This window comes from Acinonyx jubatus, chromosome B1 (assembly GCF_027475565.1).
Source record: "Acinonyx jubatus isolate Ajub_Pintada_27869175 chromosome B1, VMU_Ajub_asm_v1.0, whole genome shotgun sequence".
Classification (NCBI taxonomy): domain Eukaryota; kingdom Metazoa; phylum Chordata; class Mammalia; order Carnivora; family Felidae; genus Acinonyx; species Acinonyx jubatus.
Window position 1 is genome coordinate 6,672,888 of NC_069382.1, and position 26,558 is coordinate 6,699,445.

The 26,558-nt window shown below is 43.5% G+C and overlaps 1 protein-coding gene across 3 annotated transcripts in view; it reads right to left on the bottom strand.

Moving 5' to 3' along the window:
• LOC106976750 (zinc finger protein 705A-like) overlaps positions 1–18,083 on the bottom strand; it is a 30,063-nt gene extending 11,980 nt beyond the window's left edge. Inside the window, exons 1-3 of one of the 3 annotated variants that reach the window (XM_053216244.1) lie at positions 15,601–18,059; positions 10,560–10,841; positions 10,221–10,291 (exon numbers count right to left, since the gene is read on the bottom strand). The gene's annotated coding sequence lies outside the window, so the exon portion shown is untranslated. Of the gene's footprint in view, positions 1–10,220; positions 10,292–10,559; positions 10,842–14,711; positions 14,956–15,600 lie in introns of those variants that run through there. The other 2 variants (XM_053216242.1, XM_027077026.2) reach the window with 2 other exon arrangements.
• Between the last annotated feature and the right edge of the window lie 8,475 nt (positions 18,084–26,558).

A 26,558-nucleotide genomic window follows, 5' to 3' on the forward strand; every position in this document is an offset into this window, starting at 1 on the left:
CTCACTCATCCCTGGTTGGACTGAAATCATCTGCCTCACAGGCACTTGTCTCATTCATGGGCCACAGGCCAGCTGGCTTTACTGTCTCACCCGTGCACAGCCCTTTTACTAGAACTTCCTTCCCATCCCCCACTTGGCATTCTTGAACTTCCCCTTTAAGAATCTGATTACATATCATACCCCTTTGGGAGATGGGATCCCCTTCCCTGAACATTCAGTCTAATGTTGGTGCCAAACCTCCCCATTATCCCAGGAGGGCATTTAGGACACCTCCCTGCAACTGCCACCTTGACTGTCTCCTTCTCAGAGCTGTGTGAGCTGAGGACAGCAAAAACACTTGGCTGGGCTCATTATTGTCCCCGGGTCCCCATAAACTGTATGGGATATGGAGAGATATGATGCATGTTAAAGTAGTGAGCAAACAATTCATATAAACAAAGCCTTCTGTTTTAGATCTATCAACACAGGACCAAACCTTAGTGCTTTGGCGGCACTATTCTCGCCTTCTGCCCTTCTACCAGAAACAACACTTTTAGCCTTCAAACGAAACGCAAAGGGATGGGACTAATTTATGGACGACGAAGGCTCCACTCCAGAGCGCAGGCTCAGGATCCTGGGGTCTTACGTCCCAGTGGAATTACCCCCCCCAGCCCCCGCGCTGATGGCAAGTCCTCTTTGGGAAATTTGTGGGGGTTTTTTCCTCCTCTAATTCACAGCTTGGTTTGCAAACTGACTTCAGTATCAACCTCCACAAGAAATAGCTGAAGAGACTTAAGGTCGAAGGTCTTCCTGGGATCCACAGGGCTGGCCCAGGGCTGGTGTCCAACTGGTCCTCAGAAAGTGGCTGGGAGATGGGGGGAGGTATCTCACTTAGGCACCGGCTGATGAATTATCTGCCGTCCATGTCTGTAGACAGTCCTGCCATACTGCAGTATTAAACTGGAGACCCCCATGTCTATAGTCTGTGCAGGTGCCTGTGTGCATATGATGAGGCAGTTCTATCTGGGACAGCTGTAGAGCGAATGCTGGGTAAACAGCAGATTCTCCTAAGTGTTTTACCATGGAAATTCCTGGGCTTTGTTTTTAGATACAGAAAGATTTAAGTAAAATATTATTACATAGCGATGACTTTTCATCCAGAAAGCATTTGCTACGGACAAGTACATATAAATGCTTGAACATCCTCTAGAGAGCTCAATAAAAATACAACTTTTAAATTTGGTTTCGTAAAATTGTTTTAAACATACATCAGCAATACTTTTCTTTTGTGCCTGTTATTTCTGTGAAAAGCAAATTTCCTTGATCAAATTAAGTAGATGTGAATTTTGTTCTTGCTATTATCTTATTTTCAATAAATAAAAATCACTGCGCCAATACTGCTGTTACAATAATACCTTAGGAGTTCAAAAATCTATTGTCTTAAGAAAATACAGAAATTGATGGAGTAAAATGGTGGAGGAGTGGGGAGGCCCTAAGCACGCATCCTCCCTGGAACACAGCTAGATAAATATCAAATCATTCTGAACACCCAAGAAATCAATCATAACTCTCAGAGAACAAACATGCACATCTAAAAACCAGAAAAATGACCCATGGAAGGAAGGAACTGCATAGAATTCGTGGGAGAAAAGAGCTGCAGGTGCTCCCCAGGGAAAGGAGCCCTGGTCTCAGTGGGAGTAGGGAGAGGAGGGAGAGGGAGAGAAAAAGGGGGGGGTGTGTGTAAGAGGGAAAACACCCAAGGGACTGCTCAAGAAAATTACTCCCCAAAACTTCAGACAAGGAAAAAGGACAGGGTTACAACACCACCAGTTTTCCAGAAACAGTGGAGCGCACATTCCTAAGTTTCGGAGGTCTGTGACATTTCCAGGAAGAAAGGACAGCCAGATATTTTAATCAATGCATATATAAGTAAATTGTCTGAACTAGAATTTAAAACAACAATTATAAGGATATTAGCTGTGCTTGAAAAAAGCACAGAAGACACTAGAGAATACCTTACTGCAGAGATAAAAGAACTAAAATCTAGTCATGCCAAAACTAAAAATGCTGTAACCGAAATACAATCCCAAATGGAGGCCATAAAAATGAGGATAGACAAAGCAGAGGAGCAAATCAGTGATACAGAAAATAAAATTATGGAAAATAATGAAGCTGAAAAGAAGAGGGTAAAAAAGGTCATGGACCACAAAGGCAGATTTCGGGAACTCAGTGACTTATTAAAAATGTATTCGCATCATAAGAGTCCCACAAGATGAAGAGAGAGAAAGAAGGGTAGGAAGTTTCTTTGAACAAATTATAGCTGAAAACTTCCATAATCTGGGGAAGGACACAGATATCAAAATCCAAAAAGCACAGAGAACTCCCATTAGATTCAACAAAAGCCAATCGTCGTGAAGTCATAAAAGTCAAGTCAAAAATCACAAACACAAAGATAAGAATCATGAAACCAGCAAGGGAAAAAAAAAGTCCTTAGCCTACAAGGGAAGACAGATCAGATTTGCAGCATATCTGTCCACAAAAACATGGCAGGCCAGAAAGGAGTGGAAGGAAATGTTCAATGTACTGAATGGGGCAAATATGCAACCAAGAATTCTTTTAGTTAGGCTGTCATTCAAAATAGGAGGAGAGATAAAGAGTTTCCCAAACAAAAACTAAAGGAGTATGTGACCACTAAACTAGCCCTGCAAGAAATTTTAAAGGGAACTCTTTGGAGGGAAAAAGAAAAAAAAAAAAAGACCAAAGCAACAAAGACTACAAAGGACCAGAGAACATCACCAGAAACACCAACTCTACAGGTAACACAATGGCACTAAATTCATACACTTCAATAATCACTCTGAATGTAAATCAACTAAGTGCTCCCATCAAAAGACATAGGGTAGCAGAATGGGTAAAAAAAAAAAAAATAAGATCCCATCTATATGCTGCCTACAAGAGACTAAAGACACCTGAAGATTGAAAGTGAGGGGATGGAGAACCATCTACCATGTTAATGGACATCAGTAGCCATACTTCTATTAGACAAACTAGATTTTAAAACAAAGACTGTAACAAGAAATGAAGAAAGGCATTGTATTATTATTAAGGAGTCTATCCATCAAGAAGATCTAACAGTTTGAGTGTTTAGGCCCCCAAATTGAGAGCACCCTAATATATAAATCAATTACTAACAAATATAAAGAAACTCATTGACGATAATATAATAATAGAAGGAGACTTTAACACCCCACGTATGGCAATGGACAAATCTAAGCAGAAAATCAACAAGGAAACAATAGCTTTGAATGACACACTGGACCAGAAGGACTTAACAGATACATTCGAATCATTTCATCCTAGAGCAGAATACACCTTCTTTTCTAGTGCACATGGAACATGTTCACACGGCACATACTGGGTCACAAATCAGCCTTCAACAAGTACAAAAAAAGATCACGATCAAAGTATGCATATTTTCAGATCACAATGCTATGAAACTTGAAGTCAAACACAAGAAAAAATTTGGAAAGCCCTCAAATACATGGAGGTTAATAAAGAACATCCTACTAAAGAAAAAATGGGTTAACCAGGAAATTAAAGAAGAAATAAAAAAAAAATACAAGGAAGCACGTGAAAATGAAAAGACAAGGGTCCAAAACCTTTGGGATGCAGCAAAAGGCAGTCCTAAGTGGGAAGTATATTGCAATTCAGGCCTATTTCAAGAAAAAAGGATCCAAATATACAACATAACCTTAGAAGGACCTAGAAGAGGAAGAGCAAATAAAACCTGAAGCCATTAGAAGAAGGATAATAATAAAGATTAGAGCAGAAATAAACAATATAGGGAAAAAAACAAAAAAAAACAGAACACATCAATGAAACTAAATGCTGGTTCTTTGAAAGAATAAACAAAACTGAACCCCCTAGCCAGACTTATCAAAAAGAGAGAGGACCCAAATGAAAGAGGAGTGATCACAACCAACACCAGGGAAATACAAATAATCATGAGAATACTATAAAAAATTATATGCCAACTTGGCAATCTGGAAGAAATGGACAAATTCCTAGAAACTCACAAACTACCAAATTGAAACCGGAAGAAATAGAAAATTTGAACAGACCCATAACCAGCAAAGAAATTGAATCAGTAATCAAAAATCTTCCAACCACCAAGAGTCCTGGGCCAGACAGATGGCTTCCCAGGAGAATTCTACCAAACAATTTAAAGAATAGTTATACCTATTCTCAAACTGTTCCAAAAAACAGAAATAGAAGAAAACTTCCAAACTTAGTCTACAAAGCCAACATTACCTTGATTATAAAACCAAAGACCCCACTAAAAAGGAGAATTACAGGCCAATATCCCCGATGAACATGGATGCAAAATTCCTCAACAAGGTACTAGCAAAATAAATTCAACAGTATACTAATAGAATTATTCACCCATTGATCCCATTATCAATGGGATTTATTCTTGAGCTACAGGGCTGGTTCAATATTTGCAAATCAATCAACACGATATACTACATTAAAAAAAAAAAAGAACCATATGATCCTGTCAATGGATGCAGAAAAAGAATGGACAAAATATAGCATCAATTCTTGATAAAAACGCTCAACAGAGCAGGGACAGATGGAACATACGTGAATGTCATAAAGGCCATTTATGAATGACCCACTGCTAATATCATCCTCAGTGGGGAGAAAGTGAGAGAGCCTTTCCCCTATGGTCTGGAACAAGACAAGGATATCCACTCTCACCATTACTATTTAACATACTACTGGAAGTCTCAGCCTCAGCAATCAGACACCAAACCAAAAAAACCTGCATCTAAATCGGCAAGGAAGAAGTCAAGCTTTCACTATTTGCAGGCGACATGATACTCTATAGAGAAAACCCAAAACACTCCACCAAAAATTGCTACAACTAATACATGAATTCAGCAAAGTCACAGGATATAAAATCAATGTTGTAAATATAAAATCTGTTGTATTTCTATACATCAATAATGAAGTAGCAGAAAAATAAATCAAGGAATCGATCCCATTTGCAACTGCACCAAAACCAGTAAGATACCTGGGAATAAACCTAATTAAAGAGGGAAAGATCCATACTCAGAAAACTGGAGAACACTCATGAAAGAAACTGAATAGGACACAATAAATGGAAAACCATTCCATGCTCACGGATTGGAAGAACAAACAGTGTCAGAATGTCCATCCTATCCAAAGCAATCTACACATTTAATGCTACCCCTATCAAAATACCACTAGAAGTTTTTGCAGAGATAGAACAAACAGTCCTAAAATTTGTATGGAACCACCAAAGACCCTGAATAGCAAAAGCAATCCTGAAAAAGAAAAACAAAACTGGAGGCATCACGATTTCAGATTTCAAGCTGTATTACAAAGCTGCAGTCATCAAGGTATTATGGTACTGGCACAACAACAGATACATAGATCAATGGAACAGAATAGAAAATCCAGAAATGGACCCACAACTGTACAGTCAACTCATCTTCCACAAAGCAGGAAAGAATATCCAATAGAAAAAAGCCTCTTCAACAAATGGTGTTGGGAAAACTGGATGGCAACATGCAGAACAATGAAACTGGACCAATTTCTTACACCACACACAAAAATAAATTCAAAATGGATGAAAGACCTAAATGTGAGACAGGAAACTATCAAAATCCTAGAGGAGAACGCATGAAGCAAGTTCTCTGCCCTGGGCCAGAGCAACTTCTTACTAGACACGTCACCAAAGGGAAGGGAAACAAAAGCAAAAATGGACTATTGGGACTTCATCAAGATAAAAACCTGCACAGCAAAGGAAACAATCAAAAAAACTAAAAGGCAGTGTACAGAATGGAAGAAGACATTTGCAAATGACACATCTGATAAAGGGTTAGTATCCAAAATCTATAAAGAACTTACCAAACTCAACACCCAAAAAACAAGCCAGTAAATGGGAAGAAGACATATGAATAGATGCTTTTCTAAAGAAGACACCCAGATGGCTAACAGACACATGAAAAGATGTTCAACATCAGTTATCATCAGGGAAATACAAATCAAAACCATGATTGGATACCCCCTCCCACCTGTCAGAAGAACCAACAAGTGTCGTTGGTGAGGATGTGGAGAAAGGGGAACCTTCTTGCACTGTTGGTGGGAATGCAAACTGGTGCAGCCACTCTGGAGAACAGTATTGAGGTTCCCTAACAAACTAAAAACAGAACTACCCTATGATCCAGCAATTGCACTCTTAGGTATTTACCCCAAGGATACAAAAATATGGATTCGAAAGGGTATATGCACCCCATTGGTTATAGCAGCACTACTGATAATAGCCAAAGTATGGAAAGAGCCCAAAGGTCCATCGACTGATGAATGGATAAAGACGAGGTGGTACATATATGCCATGGACTTTAACTCAGGCATCAAAAAGAATGAAATCTTGCCATTTGCAATGATGTGGGTGGAGCTAGAACATATTATGGTAAGGGAAATAAGTCAATCAGTGAAAGACAAATACCGTATGATTTTGCTCATATGTGGAATTTAAGAAACAAAACACAGAACATATGTGGGGGGCTGGAGAAGAGAGAGAAACCAACCATAACAGACACCTAATGAGAACAAACAGATGGGTATTAAGCAGGGTGCTTGTGCTGAGCACTGGGTGTTACAGGTAAGTGATGAATCACTGAATTCTCCTGAAACCAATATTGCACTATAAGTCAACTAAAGTTTAAATTAAAAAAAAAAAAATCAAGAACAACTGCCCTTACATATTCCAGATAATTCAAGTTACTTGGATCACTCTGTTGGATTACTAGATCAATTCTTTCTCATCAACACGTATACAATTTTCTAAATAAAATTTCTGGGGCAACTGACCTTTATTTGCCGTCTTGGGAAGCTTATCAGTAAGTAAATCTTAACTGGAGCTTTAATACACACCAGGCAAGAATCTGTGAACTTTAAATGTGCTGAATCAAACTCAAAAAATATTAAAGTGTTATGATTCACATCATTATGAGGGAACTATGGCACAGGTGTGACAAAGCACATGGCAGAAACATGGTAATAAAAAAGGGTGCTGAATGCATCCTTAGGGAGTCTCACAGAATCAGCAGCTTTGGACTTAAATGACAGCCAGGTCCCTGTACTATTCCTACTTCATAGATGAAGTAAATGGATGCAAAGAGAAGCCAACTTATCCAAGAAATGTCAACTATCCACTCAACTCATCACTTCCAGGCACCTACTTCCAAGCTGCACTGGAAAGGCTTTGAGGTAGTCAAGTGCCCACTCAACTCTCTTTTCACTTTTGGCACTTTTATTACATTTCCCTTTGACAGCTCCTCCTTTTGAAAATTCCTGTAGTTTGGAGTATATAAAAAGCCCCCTTCTGCTCTGGCATGGTACTGGAGCTCATTTTTCCTTTGAGATTAGGTAATGACATTGTCTGGGTTTAGGATATATTTTTCCTATTGTTTCCTATTTCTGTAACTAAGTCCAGAAATAGATGGATTAGTCTTCCTTAGACCAGTCCATACAGTAACCTCGCTTTTCTGAATTTAAAATGACCATAGTGTTGACTTATAGTTAACATAGAAGTTTGATTTGGACTACCATCCACCCATCCCCAAACACCTTCTTTACGCATTAGGGAAATTTCAAGCTATGGAACATAGATCTGTCCAAAGCAGCTTACATCCTTCACACCTAGTGACTGAAAGTTAAAATAACTTCTTGTAGAATGTCATAAGAGTTGAAGAGGCTGGACCACTTAAGCTTTGGATTTCTGTCCTGGGGCGTCAGCCTTGGCAGCATCCCAGAACTCCACCAAGATTTAATCAATGCCGGATCTATTTAACCCTCAAAGAGGAATGAATGATACGAATACTGCAGAAAGAAAGTCATTCACAACCACGGTTTTCCCTTGGGTCCTGATTGTGTGGAATCATGGAACTTCGTTCATTCACCGTCACCGAGCTCCACCTACAGCAGCACTCAAGACCCTTGCAGCTCCTCCCTTTTCAAACAAATAGAACGGTTGTGACAGTTGTGACAGGGCTGGTTTTGTAAGGGAGTGGGCTTATGTTTCTGGACTCTATTCTTCCCAACTACAAAAAGCTAGGTCCATTCAAGAGGTCACTGGCTCAGAGGTAAGAGGAGCTACTCTAACTGGCTTCCTTAAAACATAAGCCACAGCATCCTAGTGAGATTGTTCTTCTCAATTCCACCATTATACTCCTACCCTGGGGCAACAAAGGAGAGTTACTAATTTTCTTTTATATATTCCTTCAATGCCTCTGGCAGTTATGCTTGATCTGGCATGGACTGGCTCCTAAGAGTTGCTTATAAAATATTCAGAGGTTTGGAAACTGGATGGAAAGCCTTTGTTAGCTTGAATTTTGCCACAGTATACAAGGAAACCAGCAAATGGTATAAATCAGTGCTTTGTCTGTTTCAGAGAGTCAGTTAACTACTACCCTCCAGAGGCCACTGACCTGTATGTTTCCCTTTCCAACAAGACCACAGAATGTGGCTTCTTGCCTCCATGAGCATCATCTTGACAGAATACTACTTTCCTCTGTCATCTGCCATATAATATCTTGCATATTTTACTTAAAATTGGTAACATTACTTTAAAAGTAACATGCTTTTTACCATTCCTAAAACACACACTTTTTAAAAAGTGTTTAATATGAAAAATAAACATTTCAAAATCTTCAAAATTTCTATAACCCCCAAACCCACATCCCCAAAGATAATCATGGTTAGCGCTGTGGTCCCTAGCCCAGACTCCATTCCAGCAGAGGTGTGTCCATTCCAGGACCACTGATTCTCTTAAACTCAGTGACATCTTCTAGCCCTGCTCTGTACGAAGTCTATGGAGAAGTCATGGAAGATCTAAGAAGCTAGCTGCCCAAATACATCATCAATATTGATCACATATTAGGTGACGGGTATTTACTTATAATCTTGCCATTTATTCAGACCCTATAAGTTTGCCATTATGATCTTCACTTTTCCTCTTAGAAAGCCAGCTTGCAGAGGATTCACATGACCTGACAAAAACCATACAGCATATAATTTACTCAACTATTTGCTCATATTTATCTGGCTCAAAAGCCTATTTCCTGACCACAGTTTATGAGTTATGTCCTCACGGTTTCAAATGTCTCAGAAAAATAGGAACCCCAGATGGATAACCACTTGCAGGAAGAGAAAGGATAAAAAGGGCATATGGTTTGTAAGTAAGGGTGGTGAGAAATGGGACCGAGTCCTTTTGTGGCATCACTTCCACCCTTCGGGATAAGGTTGGGCTGGAACTAAAGGGGACCAGAGTAGCGCAGAACTTCCTGTGGAAAAGCCTTGGCATCCTCCCTTCTGACATGGGGCATGGACTTCCAGGAGCTTGAAGATTTGGGGTCTGGGCCTGAGGCCACCACACATGTGTCAAGTAGAGGGCACGGCTTCAGTGGTGGGAGGAATATGTGGCTCCAGCGGCTGCAGTGAATCCATCCTTTCTAGTGGAGACAATACTTGGCTCATGAGACCATTCGCTCTCCTCCTACTGAGTTTCTAAAGCTTCTGAAGATACAGACTACTGCCTGTAGGAATCCATCTGCTGAGAAGTTCACCAGTTTTAGGTGGTGGAACCCATCAACCTCAGAGAGGGCCATCATGAGCCCCTTTCCTGACACTCAAGGAAATGTCCACTACTCCCACGAAATGCAGAGCCTTCAGCCTGGACCAGGTGACCACCTACCTGTCATGAAGACAGGAACAGGGTCCAGGCCAAAGTTGTGTTGGAAGAATAGTGAAGAGAAGTCACTTTCCTCAAAGATCCATGACTTGGACTTGGACATTTTAGAGTTGTGCAGTTCTAGACTTGCCAGGAATTGGGGAAGTTTGGTGACTGGGAGTTTCCTCAAGTATGCGACACGCAACTAGAGTTTAGTTCGGATTCTGTGTCTCCCTCTCTCTCTGTTCCTCCCCCACTTGCACACTGTCGGTCTCTCTCTTGAAAATAAATAAAGATTAAAAAAAAAAAAGTGGAATGACTGCTGTTCAGGGCTCTTGGACAGTATCAAAGCTCCACTGAGCCATCATATATACAGTCTCTGGAGGGCCCAAGATGGGTTTTGTGTAAGAACTGCCATCCCAGCTGCCATCCACATAAAGCGGATCCCCTCAAGCATTTTCCCAGAGTCCATACGTACCCTGTAAGGTGTCACGTACATGTCTCCATAGTGCAGAATGCTCCACTAGCATCTTCCAAAGCTTACCAACTCTGTAGAGGAAGAAAACTGGCATTCATCTCCAAGACTGACAAGAGCCCCAGTTTCACCCCGGTCCCTTGCTGTTCTTCTCCACGGCTACGAGGCCAGAAAGTGGTTGGATATCCTGTTCCAACTCTGCCCTAAGCTTTTATACCAATATTTTCCCTTTTAGGGCACTGGGACTGAGACTCTATACCCTTCTGAGTACCTCTCTTGAGCTTCAAGGTACCTGCCCTTCAGAACAGTGGGAACACCCCTCCCCTGCACACTGGTCCACACCTGGAAATCTGAATCTCTTCTGTAATGCACAGAGATGAGAATGTCTTCAGCATCACAGAGATAGGCAATGCCAAGGTGATTACCAAGCTTTGCTCTCTGCCCGTTGTATGCATGTACTATGATGGAGAAATTGAATCTTTTGCCTTCTGGGGTGAGTTGAAGGGTCTGAGGAACTGGAGAAGTGTTTAAATTTCTGGGGAGGTGACAGCTGGATTCTGGGTACTGTATCCTCTTGTTTTCCTATGAGTCACCCAGTGGAGAGGACAGAACTTTGATTCAGATCTGGAAGAGAAACTCTGTATTAATGCAAGCATCTGATAACTGGAGAAAGGTAGCCAATATCCAGGACACTTCACAATGCCCAAAACATTTTCTATAAATATGGTTTACCAACTGAGTTATCCAGAGCATATGGGAGAGTCCAAGGAGAGAGAAGGAAGATCTCAGGAAACTAGTAACGCACTGGCCGTGGGATTATGTTAGATTTTGCCTTCAAGACAAATTTAGATTGAAATGTAAAATTATGTTCTACCTTTAGAATTTTTATTCAAAGGAAATCTAGGGATATCCAGGGAATCCCTACACATACGAACAGGAAAGTCCTACGAGTAGGAAGGAAAATTTTACCTACGTATCACTGTGCTTTGTCTGTGTTTCCAAGTGGTAGGCATCAAAGAGGGACATGAATGAATAAGAACCATAAATAAAAAGCAGCTCAGTAGCTGATTATTTCTTATATTATGAAAACTCCCAACTAGGTCCCACAAACTTTCCAAATGTCCTGTGGTAAACAGTCATTATTTTGAGCCAGGAAGAGGTCCTCCTATAGCACAACCCCGACATTTACTTTTCTGCAAACTACCGCCATGAATTCATTGGGTTTAAGAATTCAACTTCATAAAAATGACATGAAAAAAGTAACCAACACAGTAGCTATTAAAAAGAAAGAGGCAGGAGTGAAAAAGTAATTGAATATTAATATTCAAAGAATCCCGTGGCTTGGAGCAAAACATCTTTAGAAGCTATCCAATAATTTTAGTAATGGATAGACAACAAATCATTAGAAACCTTAAAAATAGGACTTCAAAGCAGAATTAGGATGAAAGAGATTACAAGACAAGGGAAGAAGGAAATGACTTGGCAAAACTCCAAAACTTTCAAAAATAAAATTAAAAAATCATTTAAAAGAGACCACATTGGGAGAGAAGAGAAAGGAACAGACACACTGCTGAAAAGTCACTCATTAATGTCATAGACAGGCTTAAAATGAGCAAAAGGTAAAAGGATTAAATAAAAAATCATTGAAAGCTGTGAAATACAAGCCCACAACCTAGAAAACCCATGTTAGTGGTAAAGATAACAAATGAAATAATATGACAAAAAATAATTTTATGAATTATTTCAATAAAGAAGTATTAAAACATACAAAAAAGCAATTCGTGCGTGAAAATGCACTGTTTGGAAAAACATATATACAGCAATACAAAACAAAAGTGCCCCCATCCCCATAGAGTCTGTAATTCATAGACGAAGAATGATTTGAGGATCATAGTAAAAACTCAAGTGAGGTATAAAAGGACATTCACTGAACAAAGTGGGGAACCAACTGTGACCTTTAACCTTACAACCAAGTAAACTCTTCCTCAACTATCACAAGAGATGGATTTCAGAAAGATTCGTGGACGGGAACAGCTGGGTGGCTCAGTCAGTTAAGCCTCCGACTCCGGATTTCGGCTCAGGTCATGATCTCGCAGTTCACAAGTTCGAGCCCCGGGTCAGGCCCTGTGCTGACAGCTCAGAGCCTGGAGCCTGCTTCGGATTCTGTGTCTCCTTCTCTGCCCTTCCCCTGCTCACACTCTCTCTCTGTCTCTCAAAAATGAATATAAATAAATAAATAAATAATTAATTAATTAATATAGCTATATAAGCCAACTTTAGAACCAATAAAACCTATTTAACAGTTCCAAGTTATCCATTCATTCACACAACACTATACTAACCAACTTCCCACCCAACCAGGAATAGTGACATGTCTTTGATGACTTTAGGATGGGTGATTACACAGCTCAGCCCCTCCCTCGAGATCTCTTAAAGGGTCACTGGGAAGAAGGCCTTCTGCATCCTCAGTATCACCTCACTATTTTTTAGAGCACTGCTAACTAACCATTAAGATTTCCCAGTCCTTCCCAGGCTATCTGAACATAGCTGCTTAGGTCTGGGGTGCAACATTTGTTTTCTCCATTCCAAAACCAGGTTCTCCAACAGATGTGCCAAAAAAATGACTGGTATCTATTCCCATTCACCTGTGTTTCCTTTTCTTTCCGAAGTGCAGTCTGAAGAAATGATATTATTAAGTGAGCTCCCTCAAATCCCAAGACCAGTGATGGGCCGAGCTATTCCAGGTGCTGGGGAGACGGCAGTTTACAGGTTAACCAAGAGAGTCTTGCCTTCTTGCCTCTAACCTTCTAGCAATACACAGATTGGAAAGTAAAGGCACAGAGTACAGGAAAATAACTTTAAGTATGAAGAAGTATAAAACTAGAACAACTGTATCTTTCAAATTAATACTGTAAATGGAAAAACCTATCAGCTCATTTGATCACAAATCAAAATCCAACCTTTCATAATTTTTAACATCCAGTACATCCAAAGCTGTTCAGAAAAGGTGAAAATAGAATGAAATTTATAATTATTCTAGAATTTCATATATGAAAGCATCACACTCCCAAAGAGAAGATCTCCCTTTACAGTGCACAACGGTCCCTGAATACAAAGGGCTTGTGACAAGGACGGAGGAAAACCTCGCATTAAAAAAAAAAAGGAATCTGCAATGTCCCTATACATATATAAATGTACCAATGGAACAAACTAAAGCAATATTCACAGAAAATTTTATCTTAAATATTTAATTAATTAAAGATTAAATAAATGATATAAGCACCTACCTCAAGAAAAGAAATAAAATGAAAAAACTACTTGAGGAAACCCATTAAAGGGAATAGGGAGAGGCAGAAAAGAAATTACTTGTAAGCCAAAAAAGTCCAGTAAAAACCTAAGATGTAGAACAAGAAGTTCGGTGGAACTTGCTGTGATGAAGGAAATGCTCTGTTACCTACATTATCCACACAGCAGCAATCAGATCCATGTCATTAAAGGGCACCTAAAATCTGGGGCGCCTGGGGGGGCTCAGTTACATAAGCATCCAACTCTGGCTCAGGTCATGCCCTTGCGGTTCGCAGGTTGGAGCCCCGCATTGGGGTCTGTGCTGACAGCTCAGAGCCTGGAGCCTGCTTCGGATTCTGTGTCTCCCTCTCTCTCTGCCCTTCCTTCACTCATGCTCTCTCAAAAGTAAATAAACTTTTGAAAAAATTTTAAAACTTAAAAAAAAAAAAAAAGAACACCTGAAATCTGGCTAGCATTACTGAGGGTCTTAAGTTTAGTTATTTAATTGTAATTAATCTAAATTTAATAAGCACATGTCACTAGTGGTTACTTTATTGGATAGCACAGCTCTAAAACCTTGGAGTAGGCAGTCAAAATAATGAAACAGATTAAAGACAAAAATGGAAAAGGGACACAAATAGTCAAAAACAGGACATGAGAATGGGGGACTGATTACTGCTAACAGTAAAATTCAGATTTAAGATGCTGCTTTGATACAACAAATGTCTAAAGACAGATACAGGAGGGAAGCAGACACCCTGGGATTCCATGGACACAAACCTCAAACTCCCTGGGGGAAATGTGGGCTTGAAGATAAGATGAAAGCCGAATAAATATGAAAATCTGCAAATATATTATGATGCAGCATACATAAACTATGTTACTAGGGTGGAGGAGGAGAGTGTTAGGGGGCTTTCAAGAACATGTTAAGAATTTATTAATTTATAATTAAAATGGGAAGCCAGCCTTATACTTTATCTTTTGACTAGTGGGAAAATAAATAAAATATTAATACAGAGCACAATGCAGTAAATACTTTCACCGCCATCTCATTCACAACTGAATTATACATTTAAGTGCAATCTCTATGTCTGCAGAGAAAATCTTTTGGCTGAAAATTTCTGCCTCTCACAATGAAATAATTCCAGTAGACAGCACAGTAAATACACAACTGTATCTCAGGTCATTTTGGTCATTTCTCAAAAATACCTGGCAATCGTGTTAGGTCTTGCATGTAAATTCTAACTCCCATGCAAAATAAATGCTATTTCAAAATTTAGCTATGACAGATGAATTTCCATAGACTTGTCCTTCCTCTTTCATTCATCAGATGGTTGGTAACTTATTTCACAAATAAGGTAGGTAATTTTGGAGGTAGATGCTTTCAACTGTTCATCTCATTTTATTATTTTTTTAATGTTTATTTTTGAGAGGGGGGAGGGAGAGAGGGAGGGAGAAAGAGAGAGAGGGAGAGAGAGAGGGAGGGGGAGAGGGAGAGGGAGGGAGGGAGGGAGGGAGGGAGAGAGAGAGAGACAAAGACAGAGTGTGAGCTGGGGAGGGGGAGAGAGATAAGGAGACACAGAATCTGAAGCAGGCTCCAGGCTCTGACCTGTCAGTACAGAGCCCGACATGGGGCTCGAACCCACAAACCGCGAGATCATGACCTGAACCGAAGTTGGACACGTAACCAACTGAGCCGCACAGGTGCCCCTCAACTGTTAAATTGTAAAGTATTCCTGCAGTCGTACCTGGTGTTTATGCCATCTTCTCCGTAAAAGGTGAGGAATAACTTTTAATCTTAGCTAGGTTCTTTACCTCCAACTTTATGTTTGGGTCCTGTTATTTCCTGCCATATCATGAATTTTATGTTATTACCTATAAAATAATAATAACTTCCACTATTCCTCTCTATTTGATCCTCCCAGAACTTAAACGTTGCAGTATCTTCCGATCTTGATTGGATTAAAAATCTTGAATTAAAAAAAGAAAGCAGGGGCACCTGGGTGGCTCACTGGTCAAGTGACCTCCTGATTTTGGCTCAGGTCATGATTTCACATGATTCCTCAGGTCAGGAATTAAAAAAGAACACATGAAAAACTTCTTTCTCAGCCAAGATCCGTCTTGAAAGTCACTCCCTCACTCCTGAGCGTGGCGATGGCTTTCGGGGCTTCGAAACAGCACAGCCCCTCCCTGCACTGCAGACACACATCCAGGAGAAGGCATTCACTCTGTGGCAAAGCCAGTCCTCCGCTGCACGCTGAAATAACGGGGATTCAGCAGGATTATGCTCCTCCGTGAAGATCAACAGTCGGGCTTTTCTGCTCATTTCTTCAGAACACTCTCCTATCCCAGTGAAGCCCACACGGTCCGTGGCAGTGGTGAGTCTACACACTGGACTGACGGTCCCTTGAAGACAAAGACCCCAGTCTCTGCTAATACCTGCTGAGCACAGGGTCAGAGCTTCTCAAACTCTCCCCCATTCCAGGACCCTTAACTCCCCAAAGAGCACTCTAATTCCTTCTACAGGCTCCCTTTACAGAGCAAAGCACCTCCTCCTTCCTCCTCCTTGGAGAGATGCTTTTGTTCTCTATTTGGCTAAAAGGGCCTAGGTCCGGGGGCACCTGGCTGGCTCAGTGGGTCTGGCGTCCAACTCTTGATTTCAGCTCAGGTCATGATCTCGAGGTTTGGAGGATGGAGCCCCGTGTGGGATCTGCACTGACAGCACGTGGAACCTGTTTGGGATTCTCTCTATCCCTCTCTCTCTGCCTCTCCCCTGTTCACACGGGCTCATGTGCTATCTCACAATAAATAAACTTAAAAAAAGAAAAGACAAAAAAAAAAAAAAGCCTGGGACCTTTCCCATCAAACTGCCCCGTGACTCCCTGCATGTGTACTGGGGCAGGTGAAGGGGTCGGTGGGAGAGGCCAGCAGAGCAGAACTCTCCTCACAGGAAAGACACGGCCTGGATGGGACAGTGGTAAGGCTTGCACTTCTCACCCCTACCCCTAAAATTTATAGATCACATATCATACACCTGAGCAAGAGCTGCTTCTCTTTCATGGTTTTAATCACTATCTCAAGTATTTAATTCCTCTTTTCCAGAACATCAGATTAAACTACCAAAAAACAGGTAATTAAGAAGACCTAATTAGTAGCACTGAAAACCATGGAAGAAGGTCAATAGAAGCAGCTGAGTAATTTATCCAATTATGAACAGATGGGCTATCTTTCAACAAAGTCCCACAACAATCCAACCCATCCTTGGTCATTTCCAGAGAAAGGACAAAGGAAATAGATACACACTTGACTGGGAACTAGTTCACAGCCCACTAGGTTAAAAGATCACATAAGAAGAAAGAGAAGATGTGGAATATTAGACTAATTGGTTAAACTAGGTTTTGACTGTTAATATAAAAAATTGCCAATATCCTTAATCAAGGGCACACTGAAATAGTGTACAATTATTTACTAAGCACCAAAGAATACTTTCAACATATAATAACAGACTATAAAACCATTAAGACCTCATCATCTGACTCTGACATATTTAAGAGGGAATATACATTGGGAATTAAAAACAAAATTCTAATGAATTTGGGATCTACCCTTCTTTTGCCCCCATTGCTACTGTTGCTCGACTCCTCTCTCCCTTCTGCTCTTTTCCATCTCTCTGCTGATCCTTTTTTTGCCACTTTCATTTATTCCACTGCTTCTAGCTCATGTCACGCTCTCACTCTTATTTGGTCTTTCAAAGCCCATCGGACCCACTTCCCTCTCCTCAATTTCACAGCTGCTTTTTCTCATCACTCTCTTTGGCTGTAGCTCCCTGCTTCTCCCTGGTCTCTCTCTTTCCCCTATCCCCCGGCCCCACCTTCACATTCACAGGAACAGAATGAAGATGCCCCTGTCCAGAAGCACGCTTTGTGCTGGCTCATCGGGAATGTAAACAATACCTGACAGGCACAGCCAGCAGGATGGGACGGGACAGAACAAGGGGTGCCACAGGACAGGGGCAGGTGAAAGCCCCAGCAAGGGACTCAGGGCCTCCCTGAGGAACTGACTGTGGAGAGCCCAAGGACCAGCAGGGCCGGGCCCAGAAAGACGCGAGAAGGGAGACAGGAACTCAGGAGGGGGCTGGGGTCTGCAGGATCCGGAGAGCAGGGCGTCGTGGTGCTGCCCCCTCGGTACCGCGAAGGGCGAGAATGCACCTCGCCAGTGGGGCCTTGACACGCGCGGGGGCCAGGGAGAGACGGTGAAAAGAACGGAGGCAGAAAAACGGGCGAAACGGCCTGGGAGGCAGTTTACCGGAAACAGACGCGGATCCAGTGCAGCAGCACAACGTCTTCCGACCAGGCCGGGCTCCCCGCGGGCGGGGCTGGCGGATGCGGGGACTGTCAAGTTAGCGAGGGCCCGGACTCCGGGTGTGGAGGCCGCAACACCCAGACCATCAACGTGCCAGCTGCAACTAGAAACGCTGAAACCCGCACCGGGAAAAGAGCCCTTCCGTTTGGGAAATCTGCATCCGGGTCGGCCGGAAACGGGGACCTCGGACGGGGCGGGGTCTGGAAGGAAGGGCTTGGGTGTGGCTTATGCAAGCCTCCGCCCCGCCCCCAGGGCGTTTCCGTTCTGCAAGTTCTTCCGCCCGGAGCTTGGGTCCCGGCGTTTGCCTCCAGGTGGCGAGGTGGCCTGTGGCGCCGGGCTGCCCACCCTACGCCACGTTAAATGACTCAGATACGCTAAGGTAAAAGCTTAGCGTTGGCGCGCCGGTAATACCGAATGAGGAGTTGTTTCCTTCGCAACAGCGTGAGAACGGCTTAAATAACCCTTCGTGCGTGCCAGAGTCCCGCGGACCGCGAGAGGCGCTCGGATTGCGGGGACACCCCTGCGGCGGCGTGGGCGGGGCAGGGGCGTCTGCGGCTCCGCCTATCAAATTGTGGTTTCCTTTCCGGTAGAACGAGTGTGAACGCTGAATTCACTTGTGCGAACCCAGGGGTTCAGCCGGACCACCGCGGAGGGTAGCTAACATTTCTAACATTTCTCCTCCCTGTTCGCGGGGAGGCAGAGGGACACACGGGCCCAGGATTGGGCCGTGAGGATGGTCGGCTGAGGCCCTCGTGTTACTGCGCAGGGCTTGAGGTTGATAAATTCACATACCTTTAAGACTGATTGATGTGCAGGCCATTCTGCAAGTTGCCGGAGTTAGTATTTCCTGAATCTGTTGTAATTTCACATTTTTCTTTATTCCGGAGGTACTACTCGAAAGAGCATTTTTAATTTTGAAAAATCAGGGTTTTTTTAATCTGTGTTTTTTTTTTTTCTGTCTCCCAATGTTTTGTGTCGAGTATGGGCAAGTATTAATTTTTCATTATTTCTGTATACATCTCACTGAAACGTCTCTTTTTTGACAACACCAAAAAGTATAGTGAAACTGGATTTTCAAAGTTTAGTTGCCTCATTTATACCCTTAATAAATCCTAATGGAAAGTGTGTGAGTGAAAATCTTCATCTGTTTCCTTTGTGAATTCTGATGTTCATGCTAGAGGGAATTTGGCAAGACTAAATCCCAACTATTCAGGCTGCAGGATTTCTCAAAGATTATTTCCAGAGAAGAACCTTTCTGGTTTTCTCGTAACACCTATTTCTCTAGTTTTACATTTTTTTAATATTAAATATTTGGGCTCAAATGGGTTTAAATTCTGGAAGATAACGTTCTCAGGCAGGGCAACAGTAAATACTGTGGAGTTCATATGGAGCGAGTTGGGGGAGCCCTACCCACGATCCCTCCTGGTCTCCAGGGCAGAGATTACTTAATCTGAACTCACCTCACTCCTCTCATACCTGTGAGGAGCTGGGCACAGATTAAGAAGGGATCAAGGAATCCCAGTACATGAACCTCTCCCCCATTTAGTCTTTCTTTATCCCCCTCTCTCTTTACATGGAAGTCAAGTGATACAGTTCCACCAGTGTAAGCCATCCAGCCTCCAAGCCACCTCCTCCATCAAATCCTCTGGGTTCTGCTTTATACGGAGTGCTTTGGGAGGCCATAAATCGACTGAAGTGATTTTTCTTGGGTGCACATGTCGATGTGTATTATTTGGAAGCTCCTTATGAAAAGCTGAGCCCGTAAGATGGTGTCTTAGTAAACCAAGGTCTTCCCACACCTCTGAATCTCTTTCCCTGGCTGGGAATTAGATCCGATGAAAGCTGAGGAGTGAAAAGAAAAGAAATGAGACTGAATTGAAATAATTTCTTCTATTTCTGTTTTCATTATATTATTATTACAGTGAAAAACCATTTTCCAGGCATTCCTTAGAAACACTACCCTATGTAATCATAATGACTGTAGGATAGAATTTTGATGGGGGTCACTCTGATGGCCTGGTGGGTAGGTGGCCCCTGTAGACTGGAATGCATGTGTAGGGGTGCCTGTGCCCACATCAACCCAGGGATGATGATGCCTTCCCTCCTGGGGATGTCTCTGGTTCTAGTACATTTGCCCATCAAGTACCCTGAATGTCCTAACATCTGGAAGCCTCCAGCTGAGAGCAGAGACGTGCTATGACTCAAAGTAGGGAGCTCCTGTGGAATGGAGCAGTTGTTCTGTTGGCTCTAGGGTGGTGGAATGAAGGAGCTTAAGCTTGGAGAATCTGATTCCCGCGTGGGGAATGTGAGCACACGAGGGGGTGTAATGTGTGAAGTCTGAATATGGTGCCCCCCAGTGTTGAGACATTTGTTAGCCTTTTGTCCTGAGGTTCTGCTGAGGCCTTTGGAATGCTCAAATACCATTTGTCTCATTGCTTTCATGATGAAAGTATGTTCATGTGTGGATGTGTATATTAATACTCTCAGCATGCCATGTTGAAAGTGAAGAGAACAACCCAGAGGTAGAAAGTGGGGGATGAAGAACACAAACAGTGAGTTTGTGATGAAAATCCATGGGCTGCTGACCTTGACATCCAGACTCAGTTACACATTTTAGAGGCCCCAGAGCTCTGTGTCCCGGCAGATCTCAAGTCATTTCCAGGGCAGATCCTCACACACAGGGCAACACAGACTCACCCACAGACACCAGGTTCTCGTCTTAAGTGCCATGTCTCTGTTCGGAGTCCTCAGAGAAGGGATCAGGATGCCCGCATACTCCTGAGGGAAGTTCACAGTCACTCTTTGAAGGAGCTCTCTTCCTGAGAAAGTATGAATGCTCGCTTAGTCAGGGATCATTTCATTCCGGTATTTATGGAGGAAGAAAGACTTTAGCCGATGGAGGAAAGAATGAAGGTTGGCTCTGGAATTCCAGAGAGCATAGTCAAGTTTTATGGGTTCCTTTTAGGGTGTTTGCGTCTGTTCTGGATGTGAGGCTCGGCTCACCCAAACACTGATGTCACATTGCAGTTCCTCATTAAATGCCTGCATATCTCCTCTGGTCAGGGTGGTCAGAGAGAGCTAGAGTCAGCATCGTTTGGTGTAGGGGTTGCTGAGGAGCACACTCTGATGGCTGAGTCTTCACCTGATTTGTGGACACTCAGTGATGCCCAGTGACATTGGCCATGCATGGGCACAGGACACTGACTGGCCTGTGCCCCTCACAGAACCAATCTCTGCCCCACCTGGCACATGTACGAGCAGAGTTTCCACCTGAAACCCTGCACGTGTGCCCAAGGTCTCCCTAGGAGAGCCCCATGCCCCAGTTCCACTCTCTTCAGCAACCACATGGTTTTTCCACTAACTTGGGCTCTAGAACATTCAACCAGTGACATGGTACTATGGACTGAACTGTGTCCCTCTTCCCCAAACTCATTATGTTGAAGCCCTGCCCTCCAGTGTGATGATGTTTACAGATGGGGTCTCTTGGAGGTAATTAGGGTTAGGTGAGGTCATGAGGGTGTTGGAGGAGGTCACTGAGAGGACATGACCCAGGCTGTAGAAAGCTCCTCGCCCCTTCCCTGTCCTTGGAATGTATGTTCTGCCCACTGTGCCCATACTAGAAACCATTTCAAGGATGCAGCTTTGAGAGTGCAACATGCTGAGACCATCCAATGGTAAATGTGACTGAACCCCTTTAAGGCCTCTATACAAAGATCCTGGTGGCTGGTATTCAGATTGATTCATTTTGCAGCTGCCCAAGTCATGCCTTGCATGTAAGTTCCCTTTGCTTATTAAAACTGTAACCTACCAATCTGGAGTGGTCTTCTCTTTTCTTCGGTCTTTCCCTGACCTCCATGTGTGGAGGCCAACTTCAAATTTTACCCAGGAACTCCTGAGGTTGTGAACCAACAAACCAACGGAGGGTGGGACCATCATTTGGTTCCCTTCTATGAAGAGGAGGAAGGATAGGACTCTCTGGGAGGTATTTAGGTGTTCCATGCATCCCTCCCTACTCAATCCAACAGTCCCTTCCACAACACCTGAGGCTGGAGGCTGTCTCCTCTGTCACCCCTGGTCACTCTGCTCAGAGGCAGAGTTGACCAAAAGGTGCCGCACGTGGATACGCCAGGATATAGGGACAGCGTTCCTCAGAACTCTTTAAGACGTGAGGACTCTGACCATGAGGGGCTGGCTTCTCAGGAGGCTGGAATGAGGGAACTGTTGTGAACCTGAGGCTCCACTGTTCATTGTCTAATCTCAGGAAGCCTGTTTGGAGGAGCTGGCCTGGAACACAGCTGGACAGTGGAGGATGGGGCACAGTGCAGGCCTGGACAGTATTTAGGTGAGGTCTCCCAAGGAGAGCCTGGAGGTCAGGGGTTGGCATTTGGGCAAGTGTCCTCGTGGTCTTTGGGTCTAAATCCATTTCTGTTGAAGGGATACTGGAGAGTCTGTAAAGCCCTCCCAGATCATACTCCACTGAAGGTCCGGAAGGGGCTGGGACTCTATTTATTTGAGGGATTCTGTCAAGTCTGGATGGATGGGGATCTGGGCAGATCTCTCACCTGGTGCTTTGATGCTGAGTCTGGAGTCCTGGCCCAATTTATGTGCAGCAGGATGTGGGATGGGATGTGAGTTCATTTCAGGGATACTTGGCTTGTTCCTGGGGACTGAGGAATGGCAGCCTGGGGAACATCCTGAGAGCCGACATCCGGCCTGCCGTCTGCTACCTTGACAATGAGGGAGGGGTCCTGGCTAAAGTATTTGGAACATGGCTGGGGGGGTTTCAGTGACATTCCTTACCTGTATTTTATTCTGTCCATGAGGTGAGGAAGTCAGTTCAGGTCATTTCAGGGGAGACACCATAGGGCAGGGGATCTCATGCGGCCGACTTATGAGAACAGCTTCTAGAACAGATTTCTTCCTTGTGCGCAGGCACATCCACCTGCTTGGATGCTGTAGGAGAAGATGCCATGTATACAATATATACTAGGATTTCCTCTCAATCAAATTGAAAAGAAATGAACCAAATAAAAAGTCATGGAACATAAAACATTAAATTTAACAGTTAAAGAAATATGAACGATCATTTTGGTATGAAAAGCAAACAGCCTCAGTGCTGGTTGGGAAAACAGATATTATAATATTAACTTGATACAGTTTCTCTACCAAACTGGAAAATGTAAAAGTTCTTAATATTGTCTTTTGTTAACTAATTAGAAGCAAACTCTTGTATATACTGTTTTGGGGAATTGTACACAGTTAATGCTGTTTTGAAGCGGTTTGATGACTAATGTGTTTTGATGGACAATTTGGAAAGATTTATCATAATTTATAAGATATTCTTATACAAAGGATTCTACCTTTTGGAGCCTGCTTAACTCACTTCCATATGATATAATTATGGGATCCAATCACATGTGATCGAATTCTCTGGAAATAATATACAGTAATTGTTCACCATTTATAAGCATTGAAAAATGTTAATATACACGTGTGTAAACTTTTAACAACATATATTTTATGTAAGTAAAAACATTACATTTGTTATACACTTTCTTTTTTTAATGTTTATTTTTTAAAGCGAGAGAGAGAGAGCGTGCACAAGTGGAGGAGGTGCAGAGAAAAAGGGGGACAGAGGATCCAAAGCAGGATCTGTGCTGACAGCAGAGCGCCCGATCTGGGGCTCAAAGTCACAAACCATGAGATCGTGACCTGAGTGGAAGTTGGACGCTTAACTGACTGAGCCACCCAGGCGCCCCTGTTAATACGCTTTATGTTTCACTCTGCACCTTACCTTCTGACTCAAACAATTGTTCCTGAAAAATCTCCCTGTGGGTCCATGTAGCTCCGGTTCATTAAAGCTCACCAAGGTTTACTATTTATTTGTGTAGATGTACTGGATTTTTCTCTTCTAGCCCTTGTTAGCTGACATTTGTAAAGTTCCATGTCCCTTCCAATAGAATTGTGCCATGGGTATTGCCGGGCAAATGTCGTTGTTAATGTGAACAGAAATTAAGGACCAGGATGCCCACACCATCACGCTCCGGCATTTTCGCACAGACTCCAATTCCAAGCATTACTGCTACCTTAATGTCTGGCTGCTTGTCTCCTGATCCTCTCCAGCCTGGAAATCCCAGATGTCTGCATTCATGCATCTCAGTGTGTCGCAGGGGGCGAAACAGGCACGTGTGAGAGGTCCATGGGTTTCCTGAAGGACTCAGGAAATTCTGCAGTTTCCCTGGGAGGGCGGGTCGCCAAGCTGCCTTCGAGGGCATCACACACCTTTCCAGCTCTCCAACAGGGATCCAGAATATTTCCAGAGTGTCAAGTTGGGCCAAAAACACTGTTACTGGATCTCAGTTGTCAGAAATGTCAGATTCTGGACTCTAAGCTGATGCAGACAACTCTGAGGAAGCTCCTGGCCCCAAGAGTTCACCATCTCCAGCCTTTTCAGGAGGACAAGAGCAGTTCCTACATCCACAAATGTAGGTGGAAAAGTCTAGTGGCCCTGGAGGGCCAGAAATGGCCTCCTTGGATCACTGCAGCCAGGACAATGTGCCTGGTCCCTCAGGACACACCTCACAGCACAGGCACCTGCAGGGATGGCGGGTGTGTATATGGGGGTGGGGGGAGCTCTCAGTAATCATCTTTGCTATTCATCTAATGAAAGGTGGCAGATAACGTTTCTGTGGGAAGTGGCAATTGGGACAACTTTATAAGATATTAATACCACATAGCCTAGAACATAGGAAAAATTATTCCTGACTCATTTACATCTCCATAAAAACCTCCAACATTAAGGCAGAAGATCACTTGCTCCTTATTTTTAAGTAAACCATTTACCTGCACTCTCTCTAACCACAAAGGTCTATGAATTCAAATATCATCTTTCTATAGAGCACAAACACATTTTTGAATGTATTTAATCCCAAATTAAATGAATCCCAAACCTGACCAAGGCCAGGCAACGTGCACACACACCTGCAGTCCCAGATGCACACGCTTACCCCATATACCCACCAGGTGGACCACAAAATGTGTGATCAACACGCCCGAAGCTATGTAGATGGCACATCCCACTGCTCCTTGAGAACGCACCATTGAACTTATTTTGACAACCTGCCAAAAACTGAACTTACTTTGACAACACTAAATACCAGTAGTAAATAGGTGAAAAGAAAAACCTACCCACGCATCAGGCAAATCCATTCCCAATGCAGTTCTTCCAGGTCCCTGAACATGGGTCACGTATTACAAAACTGGAAACACCCCCCCGTCCATCATCAGCTGACTTTCCACACACCACAACTGGAAAATCCTCAGACCCAGAAGTAAGACCCGCTCCTCTCCAGAAACTCTGCCGTGGAGACCTACAGCCCAATACCCAGCAAACACTTATGCATGCTGCAGGCGATGTCCATGAACATGTGCAGAAAGACAGCGCCCCGCCTGCCTAGACAACCACAAGCCACGTCACAAAATACGTCCTGTGTATGAGCTCACCTGGAATATTGTCGCCGCTACCTGCGGGCACAACCACAAACCTTCTGTCTTCACCTCCTCATCCACGAGTAACTGTGTGTGTGCGAGCGTACATACGCTCGTGTGTCAACACTTGGACAGAGATGACTGGGATACATCTGGAGACCTGTTATTCTTCTTGTTACCCCTGGAGCTCCTCCCGACACGGGACTTGCCAACGTGCATTGCCACCTGTACATACCTGCATGGTTGAGCAGGTGGTTTTTCCGTTCAGGATTTCCCGTGCTGTATTCGACTAGTGAATCATGACAACGTTGGAAGGCAGGGGGAATTCTGTTTTCCTGAGGTTGGATTCAGGCTTTGGCCGGGATTGTTCGGGAGGAATTTCCACTGGTCCAAGGCACAGTCGTCTGGTTTCTGTTTCTTCCACGTGCTCCTCCAACTCAAGAACTTGGACGCAGGAGTGTCCTTCAGGCAACAAAACTGTTCCTTTCTCTCTGGAATGGCAGTACTCCCCAGGTTTTCCTAAGTTCATTTCTGACTTCAAGGAGCCACCACTGTACGCATTTGATTTGCACAAAGGGTGTCCTAGGACTGCATGAGCCTCTGGAAGTTTTCTAAGTACCCTCAGGTGTGTAAGGCTGGAGATCCACTGCAAGCCTCAGAGAGGGCTTCCTGCCCGTCTGAGCAACCTCAGAATTCTCTAAGTCCTCTAGGGAGGCTCCAGAACCATGGGTGCTGGCCTGTTTTGCCCCTGCCGGTGGAGAAGTACAGGATGATGCCCTCCCCAGGCTTTGGTGAATACTGGTATGGAGATACCTTCACCATAATGGGGCTGGGGAAAACCAGATGGCAGCAGGCTAGCCACGGGGGTGAGAGCTGATGGAGCGCTGGGGGCTTGATGTCCCTTGTAAGTAGAGTTTCTGAGACCTGGAGGGGGCGATGTGGGGCTGGTACTGCTTTCTCACTGGAGCGCTGCCCCGCCATCCATGTGGCAAAACTATGAAAGCCTCTGAGTGGCCTGTGGCAGGCAGGATCTGGACCAGTGTCCCTCATCAATGCCCGGCAGTAATGCGTCCCAGAGTGGCGCGCGAGGCCTCGCTTTCACACGTGGCCTCATGTGGCTTGTTGCCTTTTCCCTGCTACTGCCCTTCTTTGCCCTCCCAGGACCACATTTCACGGCGCGGTCCTAGGACTCTGCCTCCAAATTAC